Consider the following 13,934-nt stretch of genomic DNA (forward strand, 5'->3'; position numbering starts at 1 on the left):
AAAAAATAGAAAACTGTGGAACCTTATGACTTGGATGCTCCTGAGTTTGATGCAGTAGGGTTTGTGGACAATGTATCTATCCTTCATCACTTGAATTTTATCACTAATAACAGCATTCAGATGACCCATATGGGAGTAGCTTTATTCTGTACCATTCAGGGTTCCCCAGTCCATGCTATGAAAGCTTTTCTTGAGGATGCCAAGTCGGATTTTAAGAGGGTTAAGGGCATGAAAGATGAGCTTGATGCTAGGGTGATCAAGCTAGAACTGGATCTGGAGAAGGAAAAGTCTCGTGCTACCACTGTTGAGGCGGCTGCGAACTTGGCTGAAGAGACGGTGAAGAAATTCAAGGAAAGTTATACCCATACTTATTCCGAGGTGTTGGAACTAAGAGAAAGGCTTGAATCTGACCTTGTGAATTATGTCGATCTCCAAGGTTATCTGGTAGATTCTGTGACTGCTGCTTATGAAAATTTAAAGGCACAAGTCCGAGTTCTAGCTCCTGAACTCGACCTGACACACTTCAGCTTGGATAATATGGTAGAGGATGGGAAGATAGTTTCTGCCCCGGATGATGACAAAGAGAAAGGTCCCCCTCCTAATCCGCCAGTCAAAGGTTTTGCTACCGCGACGTATTTTACTCCATCTGCTGAGAACGGCCATCCTGAGTCTGATCCTGATGTTCAAGTTTTAAAACGGGAGGACGGGACAGTAGATGCGACTCCTTTGAAAATCGTTCCACCCTCATCAACTCAGGATGCTGCTCCTGAGGAGACTTCGAGTCCCTCATAATTTCTGATGTATTAGTTTAGCCCGGCTTTTGAACTCTTAGTTATTGTAAACTTTTTATGTGGTTTACGGCTTTCATGGACATTTGGTTGCTTCTGTGCAACTTCGTTTTGCAAACCAAAACATTTTTAACCCTTGAGGCCGACTTTTTGGCGGCCTTCTGAGTCTTTAACGTCTTTATTATAATATCTGTGTTTCTGCTGTGTTAATAGCATTTTTGTAACTTCTGAGAAACTTTGTAGATTGTTGGTACTTTTGCTGTTCGACCTCGTTTTGATTGCTTCTTTCTCTGCTTGGTCGAGGTGATCCTTGGGGCTAATTTGTCCAGAAACTTTTTAGTATTCTTGTAGAATCCTAAATTTGATAGCTTTGTTGTGGGGGCCATGGCTTTTTTGGGCTAAACTATGTCCTTTTTTAGCGCACGCTTTTGTCGATTTTGAGTTGTAGCTTTTGCTGGTCTGATTTGTCTTGTCGGTCCAATCTGTAGCTTTCGTTGGTTCAACTTCGCTTGTTGGTCCAATCTGTAGCTTTCGTTAGTCCGACTTCGCTTGCCGGTCCAACCTGTAGCTTTTGTTGGTCCGGCTTTGCTTGTCAGTTCTTCCGAAGTTATTTTTAGTATTCCATTTTTACTCAGACCTCGTAAGGCCTCTTTTCTATGGATTACTTTTTATAACTTTTTGTCGCTTTGATTTGGTCTGACTTCTTTTTGTTGGTCCTTCTGAAGTTATTTTTAGTATTCTATTTTTACATAGACCTCGTCAGGCCTCTTTCTATGGATTACATTTTATAACTTTTTGTCGCTTTGATTTGGTCCAACTTTTTCTTGTTGGTCCTTTCAGAGTTATTTTTAGTATTCCATTTTACTCAGACCTCGTCATGCCTCTTCCTATGGATTACTTTTTATAACTTTTGTCGCAGATCGGGCGATTAATTTAGTTTTTATCTTGCCGACCTTGTTGTGATCGAGTGATGAATTTGGTTTTCATCTTTGCCGACCTTGTCGTGATCGGGAGGGGGTCCGAATTATTAAAGGAGGATAACAGTTAGTGATTAAATAGAAAGAGATGAGAAAGAGAGTTTTTGAAAGTTAAAAAGATTTTTGAAAAAGTGGTTAGTGATTTTCGAAAATTGGGAGTGAAAAAGTGGTTAGGTGGTTTTGAAAAAGATAAGAAATAGTGATTACATGAAAAAGATTTGAAAATAATTTTGAAAAGATAAGAAGTTAGAAAAAAAAGTTTGAAATTAAATTTAAAAGAGATATGATTGAAAAAAAATTTGACGTTTAATGCAAGCTTTTCTTCCCTTTCTGGCGTTTAACGCCAGCTTAGTGCCCTTTTCTGGCGTTAAACGCCCAGAATGGTGCCAGACTGCTGATGAGCGGATAATTTGTACGCTTTTTGGCATTGTTTTTAGTGTGTTTTTAGTATGATCTAGTTAGTTTTTACTATATTTTTATTAGTTTTTAGTTAAAATTCACTTTTCTGGACTTTACTATGAGTTTGTGTTTTTTCTGTGATTTCAGGTATTTTCTGGCTGAAATTGAGGGACCTGAGCAAAAATCTGATTTAGAGACTAAAAAGGACTGCAGATGCTGTTGGATTCTGACCTCCCTGCACTCGAAGTGGATTTTCTGGAGCTACAGAAGCCCAATTGGCGCGCTCTCAACGGCGTTAGAAAGTAGACATCCTGGGCTTTCCAGCAATATATAATAGTCCATACTTTGCCCAAGATTTGATGGCCCAAACCGGCGTTCAAAGTCACCCTCAGAATTCCCAGCGTTAAACGCCGGAACTGGCACCAAAATGGGAGTTAAACGCCCAAACTGGCACTAAAGCTGGCGTTTAACTCCAAGAGGAGTCTCTACACGAAAATGCTTCATTGCTCAGCCCAAGCACACACCAAGTGGGCCCGGAAGTGGATTTTTATGTCATTTACTCATCTCTGTAAACCCTAGGCTACTAGTTCTCTATAAGTAGGACCTTTTACTATTGTATTGATATCTGGGTAGCTACCTTTGTTCTTATGCTATCTTAGATCACTGGGAGGCTGGCCATTCGGCCATGCCTAGACCTTGTTCTTATGTATTTTCAACGGTGGAGTTTCTACACACCATAGATTAAGGTGTGGAGCTCTGCTGTACCTCGAGTGTTAATGCAATTACTATTGTTCTTCTATTCAATTCCTCTTGTTCTTGTTCTAAGATATCACTTGTTCTTCAACTTGATGAATGTGATGATCCGTGACACTCATCATCATTCTCACCTATGAACGTGTGACTGACAACCACCTCCGTTCTACCTTCGATTGGGTGAATATCTCTTGGATTCCTGATACACGATGCATGGTTGATCGCCTGACAACCGAGTGCTCGCCTAACAACCGAGCCAGCCATTCCGTGAGATCAGAGTCTTCGTGGTATAGGCTAGAACTGATGGCGGCATTCAAGAGAATCCGGAAGGTCTAACCTTGTCTGTGGTATTCTGAGTAGGATTCAATGACTGAATGACTGTGACGTGCTTCAAACTCCTGAGGGCGGGGAGTTAGTGACAGACGTAAAAGAATCACTGGATTCTATTCCGGCCTGATCGAGAACCGACAGATGGATAGCCGTGCCGTGACAGGGTGCGTTGAACATTTCCACTGAGAGGATGGGAGGTAGCCACTGACAACGGTGAAACCCTTGCTTAAGCTTGCCATGGAAAGGAGTAGGAAGGATTGGATGAAGACAGTAGGAAAGCAGAGAGACGGAAGGGACAAGCATCTTCATACGCTTATCTGAAATTCCTACCAATGAATTACATAAGTATCTCTATCTTTATCTTTATGTTTTATTCGTATATCACCATACCCATTTGAGTCTGCCTGACTAAGATTTACAAGGTGACCATAGCTTGCTTCATACCAACAATCTCTGTGGGATCGACCTTTACTCGCGTAAGGTTTATTACTTGGACGACCCAGTACACTTGCTGGTTAGTTGTGCGAAGTTGTGTTTATGCCATGGTATTGAACACCAAGTTTTTGGATTCATCACCGGGGATTATTTGTGTTGTGAAAAGTATTGATCACAATTTCGCGCTACCAAGTTTTTGGCGCCGTTGCCGGGGATTGTTGAGTTTGGACAACTGACGGTTCATCTTGTTGCTTAGATTAGGCATTTTTCTTCAGAGTTCTTAAGAATGAATTCTAGTGTTCCAAGGTGATGTTCTTATCATCACCAAAGCTGATTGATTTTCATCAATTTAGCTCTTGAATGCAATGTCCTGCTGAAGCTTGTTCAGCCATGTCTAATTTCTTTAGACTGAAGCTTTAGACTAACATTGCATGATTCCTGGAATTCTCATTAAGAATTTTGATACCTTTATTTTCTTTTCCACTTAATTTTCGAAAAAAACCAAAAATATTTCTTTTTTTGAGTCTAGAGTCTCATTTTAAGTTTGGTGTCAATTGCATGTTTCTGTTTTTCTTGCATTCATGCATGTGTCTTCATTAATCTTCAAGTTGTTCTTGATGATTTCATTGCTTTGATCTTTGAATTCTCTTGACTTGAGTGTTTATGTGTCTCATATAGTGTCAGTAGTATACAAACTGCTAAGTTTGGTGTCTTGCATGCATTGTTATTTGATTTTAGTTGCATTTTGATTATTCCTTATTATTAAAAATCCAAAAATATTTTTAATTTGTGTCTTTTCAAGTCAATAATACAGAGAATTGAAGATTCAGAACATACAGCAGAGGAATTGCACAGAAAAAGCTGGGCGTTCAAAACGCCCAGTGAAGAAGGACAGACTGGTGTTTAAACGCCAGCCAGGGTGCCTGGTTGGGCGTTTAACGCCCAAAAGGGTAGATTTTTGGGCGTTAAACGCCAGAATGTGCACCATTCTGGGCGTTTAACGCCAGGATGGCACATGAGGGAAGATTTTGTTTTCAAATCAAATTTTTTCAAGTTTTCAAAATCTTTTCAAAATCAAATCTTTTTCAAATCATATCTTTTCAATCAAATCTTTTTCAAAATCAATTTCTTTCTATTTTCAAAGATACTTGCTATCAATTAATGATTTGATTCAACATTTCAAGTATGTTGCCTTTTCTGTTGAGAAAGGTTTAATGTTTGAATCATATCTTTTCTTGATAGCCAAGTCATTAATTTTTAAAATCAAATCTTTTTTTTAAAAAGGTTTTTCAAATCATATCTTCTCAATCACATCTTTTTAAAATCAGTCATATCTTCTTAACCACATCTTTTTCAAAATAGTTTTCAATCAAATCTTTTTGATTTCTAATTTCAAATTCTTTTTCAAAAATCACTTGATTTCTTTCCCACTTTTATTTTCGAAAATCAATTAGTGTTTTTCAAAATGTTTTCAAAATCTTTTACTTAATTTTCGAAAATTACTTCCCTTCTTCTCACATCCTTCTGTTTATGGACTAACACTATTCCTTAATGCAAAATTCGAACTCCATCTTCTTTGATAAGTTCGAATTTTCTACTTCTGCCTTCTATTTTTCTTTTCCTCTGACACCTTAAGGAATCTCTATACTGTAACATAGAGGATTCCACATTTTCTTGTTCTCTTCTCTTTCTTATGAGCAGGAGCAAGGACAAAAGCATTCTTGTTGAGGCTGATCCTGAACCTGAAAGAACCTTGAAGCGAAAGCTAAGAGAAGCTAAGGCACAATTCTCTGTAGAGGACCTAACAGAAATCTTCAAAGAAGAAGAACCCATGGCAGCCGAAAATAACAACAATGCCAACAATGCAAGGAAGGTGCTGGGTGACTTTACTGCACCTACTCCCGACTTCTATGGGAGAAGCATCTCTATCCCTGCCATTGGAGCAAACAACTTTGAGCTTAAGCCTCAATTAGTTTCTCTAATGCAACAGAATTGCAAGTTCCATGGACTTCCCTTGGAAGATCCTCATCAGTTTTTAGCTGAGTTCTTGCAAATCTGTGACACTGTCAAGACTAATGGGGTTGACCCTGAGGTCTACAGACTTATGCTATTCCCTTTTGCTGTAAGAGACAGAGCTAGAATATGGTTGGACTCACAACCTAAAGAAAGCCTGAACTCTTGGGAAAAGCTAGTCAATGCCTTCTTGGCAAAGTTCTTTCCACCTCAAAAATTGAGTAAGCTTAGAGTGGAAGTCCAAACCTTCAGACAGAAGGAAGGAGAATCCCTCTATGAAGCTTGGGAAAGATACAAACAACTAATCAGAAAGTGTCCCACTGATATGCTTTCTGAATGGAGCATCATTGGAATTTTCTATGATGGTCTCTCTGAACTATCCAAGATGTCTTTGGATAGCTCTGCTGGAGGATCTCTTCATCTGAAGAAGACGCCTACAGAAGCTCAAGAGCTGATTGAAATGGTTGCAAATAACCAATTCATGTACACTTCTGAAAGGAATCCTGTGAACAATGGGACCAATCAGAAGAAAGGAGTTCTTGAGATTGACACTCTGAATGCCATACTGGCTCAGAATAAAATATTAACTCAACAAGTCAATATGATTTCTCAAAGTCTGTCTGGAATGTAAAATGCACCAAGCAGTACTAAGGAAGCTTCATCTGAAGAAGAAGCTTATGATCCTGAGAACCCTTCAATAGAAGAGGTGAATTACATGGGAGAACCCTATGGGAACACCTATAATTCTTCATGGAGAAATCATCCAAATTTCTCATGGAAGGATCAACAGAGACCTCAACAAGGTTTTAACCATAATAATGGTGGAAGAAACAGGTTTAGCAATAGCAAGCCTTTCCCATCATCTTCTCAGCAACAGACAGAGAGTTCTAAGCAGAATACCTCTGACTTAGCAACCATGGTCTCTGATCTAATCAAAACCACTCAAAGTTTCATGACTGAAACAAGGTCCTCCATTAGAAATTTGGAGGCACAAGTGGGTCAGCTGAGCAAGAAAATTACTGAACTCCCTCCTAGTACTCTTCCAAGCAATACAGAAGAAAATCCAAAAGGAGAGTGCAAAGCCATCAACATGGCCGAATTTGGAGAGGAGGAAGAGGCAGTGAACGCCACTGAGTAAGACCTCAATGGACGTCCATTGACCTCCAATGAGTTCCCCAATAAGGAACCATGGGAATCTGAGACTTAAAATGAGACCATAGAGGTTCCATTGGACTTACTTCTGCCATTCATGAGCTCTGATGAGTATTCTTCCTCTGAAGAGGATGAGTATGTCACTGAAGAGCAAGTTGCTAAATACCTTGGAGCAATCATGAAGCTAAATGACAAGTTATTTGGAAATGAGACTTGGGAGGATGAACCCCCTTTGCTCACCAAAGAACTGGATGACTTGTCTAGGCAGAAACTACCTCAAAAGAGACAGGATCCTGGGAAGTTTTCAATACCTTGTACCATAGGCACCATGACCTTCAAGAAGGCCTTGTGTGACCTAGGGTCAAGTGTAAACCTCATGCCTCTCTCTGTAATGGAGAAGCTAGGGATCTTTGAGGTGCAAGCTGCAAAAATCTCACTAGAGATGGCAGACAACTCAAGAAAACAAGCTTATGGACTTGTAGAGGATGTTCTGGTAAAGGTTGAAGACCATTACATCCCTGCTGATTTCATAGTCCTAGAGACTGGGAAGTGCATGGATGAATCCATCATCCTTGGCAGACCCTTCCTAGCCACAGCAAAGGCTGTGATTGATGCTGATAGAGGAGAATTGACCATCCAAGTGAATGAAGAATCCTTGGTGTTTAAGGCTCAAGGATATCTCTCTGTCACCATGGAGAGGAAGCATGAAGAGCTTCTCTCAAAACAGAGCCAAACAGAGCCCCCACAGTCAAACTCTAAGTTTGGTGTTGGGAGGCCACAACCAACTTCTAAGTTTGGTGTTGAACCCCCACATTCAAACTCTAAGTTTGGTGTTGGGAGGTTCCAACATTGCTCTGAGTATTTCTGAGGCTCCATGAGAGCCCTCTGTCAAGCTACTGATTTTAAAGAAGCGCTTGTTGGGAGGCAACCCAATGTTATGTTTTTATCTATTTTTCTTTGTTATTTTATATTTTTTGTAGGTTGATGATCATGAGAAGTCACAAAATCAATAAAAAAAGCAAAAACAGAATGAAAAGCAGAAAGAAAAATAGCACACCCTGGAGGAGAGCGTACTGGCGTTTAAACGCCAGTAAGGCTAGCTGTTGGGCGTTTAACACCCAGTCTGGCACCATTCTGGGCGTTTAACGCCAGAAAGGGGCACAAGACTGGCGTTAAACGCCAGAAAAGGGCAAGCATTCGGCGTTAAACGCCAGAAACGGGCACCAGCCCGGCGTTTAACGCCAGAATTGGCTCAAAACGCATTTTTGCTTGCCACTTGGTGCAGGGATGACTTTTCCTTGACACCTCAGGATCTGTGGACCCCACAGGATCCCCACCTACCCCACCACTCTCTCTCTTCTTCACCCATTCACCAATCACCTCAACACCTCTTCCCCGAAAAAACCCTTCACCTATCAAATCCCATCTTTCTCTTCACCACTCACATCCATCCTTCATAAAACCCCACCTACCTCACCCTTCAAATTCAAACCACTTTCCCTCCCAAACCCACCCATACATGACCGAACCATGAGCCCCCCCACTCCTATATAAACCCATCTTCACTCCTTCATTTTCACACAACCAAACCACTACTTCTTCCCCTTTTTGGCCGAACACAAAGCCATTTCCTTCTTCCTCATTTCTTCTTCTTCTCCTCTCTTCTTTCTTCTTTTGCTCGAGGACGAGCAAACCTTTTAAGTTTGGTGTGGTAAAAGCATTGCTTTTTGTTTTTCCATAACCATTTATGGCATCCAAGGCCAGAGAAACCTCTAGAAAGAGGAAAGGGAAGGCAAAAGCTTCCACCTCCGAGTCATGAGAGATGGAAAGATTCATCTCAAGGGTGCATCAAGACCACTTCTATGAAGTTGTGGCCTTGAAGAAGGTGATCCCCGAGGTCCCTTTTTCACTCAAAAAGAGTGAATATCCGGAGATCCGACATGACACCCGAAGAAGAGGTTGGGAAGTTCTTACCAACCCCATTCAACAAGTCGGAATCTTAATGGTTCAAGAGTTCTATGCCAATGCATGGATCACCAAGAACCATGACCAAAGTGTGAACCCGAATCCAAAGAATTGGCTTACTATGGTTCGGGGGAAATACTTGGATTTTAGTCCAGAAAATGTAAGGTTGGCATTCAACTTGCCCATGATGCAAGGAGATGAACATCCTTACACTAGAAGGGTCAACTTTGATCAAAGGTTGGACCAAGTCCTCACAGTCATATGTGAAGAGGGCGCCCAATGGAAGAGAGATTCAAGAGGGAAGCCGGTTCAACTGAGAAGGCATGACCTCAAACTCGTGGCTAGAGGATGGTTGGAGTTTATCCAACGCTCAATCATTCCCACTAGCAACCGGTCCGAAGTTACTATAGACCGGGCTATCATGATTCATAGCATCATGATTGGAGAAGAAATAGAAGTTCATGAGGTGATATCCCAAGAACTTTATAAGGTGGCGGACAAGTCCTCTACCTTGGCAAGGTTAGCCTTTCCTCATCTCATTTGTCACCTCTGTTATTCAGTTGGAGTTGACATAGAGGGAGACATCCCTATTGATGAGGACAAAGCCCATCACTAAGAAGAGGATGGAGCAAACAAGAGACCCCTCTCATCATCAAATCCCTGAGATGCCTCAAGGGATGCACTTTCCTCCACAAAACTATTGGGAGCAACTAAACACCTCCCTAGGAGAATTGAGTTCCAACATGGGACAACTAAGGGTGGAGCACCAAGAACACTCTGTTCTCCTACATGAAATTAGAGAAGATCAAAGAATCATAAGAGAGGAGCAACAATGACAAGGAAGAGACATTGAGGAGCTCAAGCACTCCATAGGATCTTCAAGAGGAAGAACAAGCCGCCATCACTAAGGTGGACCCGTTCTTTAATTTCCTTGTTCTTTATTTTCCTGTTTTTCGAATTTTGGTGCTTATGTTTGTCTATGTTTGTGTCTTGTGATCATTAGTGTCTTAGTGTCTATGCCTTAAAGTTATGAATGTCCTATGAATCCATCACCTCTCTTAAATAAAAAATGTTCTTAATTGAAAAAGAAAAGAATTGCATGAATTCTGAATTTTATAACAGTTTGATTATTTTGATGTGGTGGCAATACTTTTGTTCTCTGAATGTATGCTTAAACAGTGCATATGTCTTTTGAATTTGTGATTCATGAATGTTGGCTCTTGAAAGAATGATGAAAAAGGAGACATGTTACTGAGGATCTGAAAAATCATAAAAATGATTCTTGAAGCAAGAAAAAGCAGTGAATACAAAAAAAAATTTCGAAAAAAAGAGAAAGAAAGAAAAAGAAAGAAATAAAGTTGTGATCCAAGGCAAAAAGAGTGTGCTTAAGAACCCTGGACACCTCTAATTGGGTACTCTAGCAAAGCTGAGTCACAATCTAAAAAGGTTCACCCAATTATGTGTCTGTGGCATGTATGTATCCGGTGGTAATACTGGAAGACAGAGTGCTTTGGGCCACGGCCAAGACTCAATAAGTAGCTATGTTCAAGAATCATCATACTTAACTAGGAGAATCAATGACATTATCTGGATTTTGAGTTCCTAAAAAAGCCAATCATTCTGAATTTCAAAGGATAGAGTGAGATGCCAAAACTGTTCAGAGGCAAAAAGCTAAAAGCCCCGCTCATCTAATTAATACTGATCTTCATAGATGTTTTTGGAATTCATTTGCATATTCTCTTCTTTTTTATCTTGTTTGATTTTCAGTTGCTTGAGGACAAGCAACAATTTAAGTCTGGTGTTGTGATGAGCGGATAATTTGTACGCTTTTTGGCATTGTTTTTAGTGTGTTTTTAGTATGATCTAGTTAGTTTTTAGTATATTTTTATTAGTTTTTAGTTAAAATTCACTTTTCTGGACTTTACTATGAGTTTGTGTGTTTTTCTGTGATTTCAGGTATTTTCTGGCTGAAATTGAGGGACCTGAGCAAAAATCTGATTTAGAGACTAAAAAGGACTGCAGATGCTGTTGGATTCTGACCTCCCTGCACTCGAAGTGAATTTTCTGGAGCTACAGAAGCCCCATTCGGCCATGCCTAGACCTTGTTCTTATGTATTTTCAACGGTGGAGTTTCTACACACCATAGATTAAGGTGTGGAGCTCTGCTGTACCTCGAGTGTTAATGCAATTACTATTGTTCTTCTATTCAATTCCTCTTGTTCTTGTTCTAAGATATCACTTGTTCTTCAACTTGATGAATGTGATGATCCGTGACACTCATCATCATTCTCACCTATGAACGTGTGACTGACAACCACCTCCGTTCTACCTTCGATTGGGTGAATATCTCTTGGATTCCTGATACACGATGCATGGTTGATCGCATGACAACCGAGTGCTCGCCTGACAACCGAGCCAGCCATTCCGTGAGATCAGCGTCTTCGTGGTATAGGCTAGAACTGATGGCGGCATTCAAGAGAATCCGGAAGGTCTAACCTTGTCTGTGGTATTCTGAGTAGGATTCAATGACTGAATGACTGTGACGTGCTTCAAACTCCTGAGGGCGGGGCGTTAGTGACAGACGCCAAAGAATCACTAGATTCTATTCCGGCCTGATCGAGAACCGACAGATGGATAGCCGTGCCGTGACAGGGTGCGTTGAACATTTCCACTGAGAGGATGGGAGGTAGCCACTGACAACGGTGAAACCCTTGCTTAAGCTTGCCATGGAAAGGAGTAGGAAGGATTGGATGAAGACAGTAGGAAAGCAGAGAGACGGAAGGGACAAGCATCTTCATACGCTTATCTGAAATTCCTACCAATGAATTACATAAGTATCTCTATCTTTATCTTTATGTTTTATTCGTATATCACCATACCCATTTGAGTCTGCCTGACTAAGATTTACAAGGTGACCATAGCTTGCTTCATACCAACAATCTCTGTGGGATCGACCCTTACTCGCGTAAGGTTTATTACTTGGACGACCCAGTACACTTGCTGGTTAGTTGTGCGAAGTTGTGTTTATGCCATAGTATTGAACACCAAGTTTTTGGATTCATCACCGGGGATTATTTGTGTTGTGAAAAGTATTGATCACAATTTCGCGCTACCAACTGCGCGTTTAACGCTCATGCTGCTACCCTTATTGGCGTTTAAACGCCAGTAAGCTCATCCTCTAGGGTGTGCTATTTTTAATGCTGTTTTTGAATTTGCTTTGATTTTTGCAGTTGTTTTTGTGACTCCACATGATCATCAACCTAAAGAAAACATAAAATAACAATGGAAATTGGAAATTTAACATAGATAAATAAAAATTGGGTTGCCTCCCAATAAGCGCTTCTTTAATGTCAATAGCTTGATAGTGAGCTCTCATGGAGCTTCACAGATATTCCGAGCATGGTTGGGGCCTCCCAACACCAAACTTAGAGTTTGAATGTGGGGGCTTTGGTTGACTCTGTATTGAGAGAAGATTTGTATGCTTCTTCTCCGTGTGTACAGAAGGAGATCCTTGAGCCTTAAACACAAGGTAGTCCTCATTCACTTGAAAGACCAACTCTCCCCTGTCAACATTAATCACAGCTTTTGCTATGGCTAGGAAGGGTTTGCCAAGGATGATGGATTCATCCTTATTCTTCCTAGTGTCCAGGATTATGAAGTCAGCAGGGATGTAAAGACCTTCAACCTTCACTAAAACATCCTCTACAAGTCCATAAGCCTGTTTCATGGATTTGTCTGCCATCTCTAGTGAGATTCTTGTAGCTTGTACCTCAAGGATTCCTAATTTCTCCATTACAGAGAGTGGCATGAGGTTTATGCCAGACCCCAGGTCATACAGAGCCTTCTCAAAGGTCATGGTGCCTATGGTATATTGTATCAAGAATTTTTTGGGATCCGGTTTCTTCTGAGGTAATGTCTGCCTAATCAAGTCATTCAGCTCATTGGTGAGCTAGGGGGTTCATCCTCCCAAGTCTCATTACCAAATAACTTGGCATTCAGCTTCATGATTGCTCCAAGGTACTTAGTAACTTGCTCTTCAATAATATCTTCATCCTCTTCAGAGGAAGAATACTCATCAGAGCTCATGAATGGCAGAAGGAGGTTCAATGGAATCTCTATGGTCTCTGTATGAGCCTCAGATTCCCTTGGTTCCTCAAAGGGGAACTCGTTTTTGTTCAGAGGACATCCCATATGGTTTTTTCTCATTGGGAATCACGTCCACCTCACTCACTCCAGGTTCGGCCATGTTGGTCATGGTTATGGCCTTGCACTCTCTCTTGGGATTTTCTTTTGTATTGCTTGGGAGAGTGCTAGGAGGAGTTTCAGTAACCTTTTTACTCAGCTAACCCACTTGTGCCTCCAATTTTCTAATGGAGTACCTTGTTTTATTCATGAAACTTAGTGTAGTCTTAGATAGATCAGAGACTATGGTTGCTAAGCCAGGACGACTCTGCTCAGAGTTCTCTGTCTGTTACTGAGAAGATGATGGGAAAGGCTTGCTATTGCTAAACCTATTTCTTCCACCATTATTATTGTTGACGCCTTGTTGAGGATTCTGTTGGTCCTTCCATAAGAGGTTTGGATGATTTCTTCATGAAGAATTATAGGTGTTTTCATAGGATTCTCCCATGTAATTCACCTCTTCCATTGTAGGGTTCTCAGGATCATAAGCTTCTTCTTCAGAAGATGCTTCTTTATTACTGCTGAATGCAGCTTACAATGCAGTCAGATTCTGAGAAATCATATTGACTTGCTGAGTCAATAATTTGTTCTGATCCAATATGGCATTCAGAGTATCAATCTCAAGGACTCTTTTCTTCTGAGTTATCCCATTGTTCACAGGATTTCTTTCAGAAGTGTACATGAATTGGTTATTTGCAACCATTTCAATGAGTTCCTGGGCTTCTGCAGGCGTTTTCTTCAGATGAATAGATTCGCTTGCAGAATAGTTTAATGACATCTTGGATAACTCAGACAGACCATCATAGAAGATACCTATGATGCTCCAGTCTAAACGCATGTTAGAAGGACACCTTCTGATCAATTTCTTGTATCTTTCCCAAGATTCACAGAGGGATTCACCTTCCTTCTGTTTGAAGGTTTAAACTTTCACTCTAAGCTT

The 13,934-nt window shown here is 40.7% G+C and overlaps 1 non-coding gene across 1 annotated transcript; it reads left to right on the plus strand.

Moving 5' to 3' along the window:
• The first annotated feature begins 13,830 nt into the window (after positions 1-13,830).
• Positions 13,831-13,934, plus strand: LOC112699894 (small nucleolar RNA R71). Its single transcript, XR_003152827.1, has one exon. It is a non-coding gene; the product is annotated as a small nucleolar RNA R71 (small nucleolar RNA).

Source organism: Arachis hypogaea, chromosome 6 (assembly GCF_003086295.3).
Source record: "Arachis hypogaea cultivar Tifrunner chromosome 6, arahy.Tifrunner.gnm2.J5K5, whole genome shotgun sequence".
Classification (NCBI taxonomy): Eukaryota; Viridiplantae; Streptophyta; class Magnoliopsida; order Fabales; family Fabaceae; genus Arachis; species Arachis hypogaea.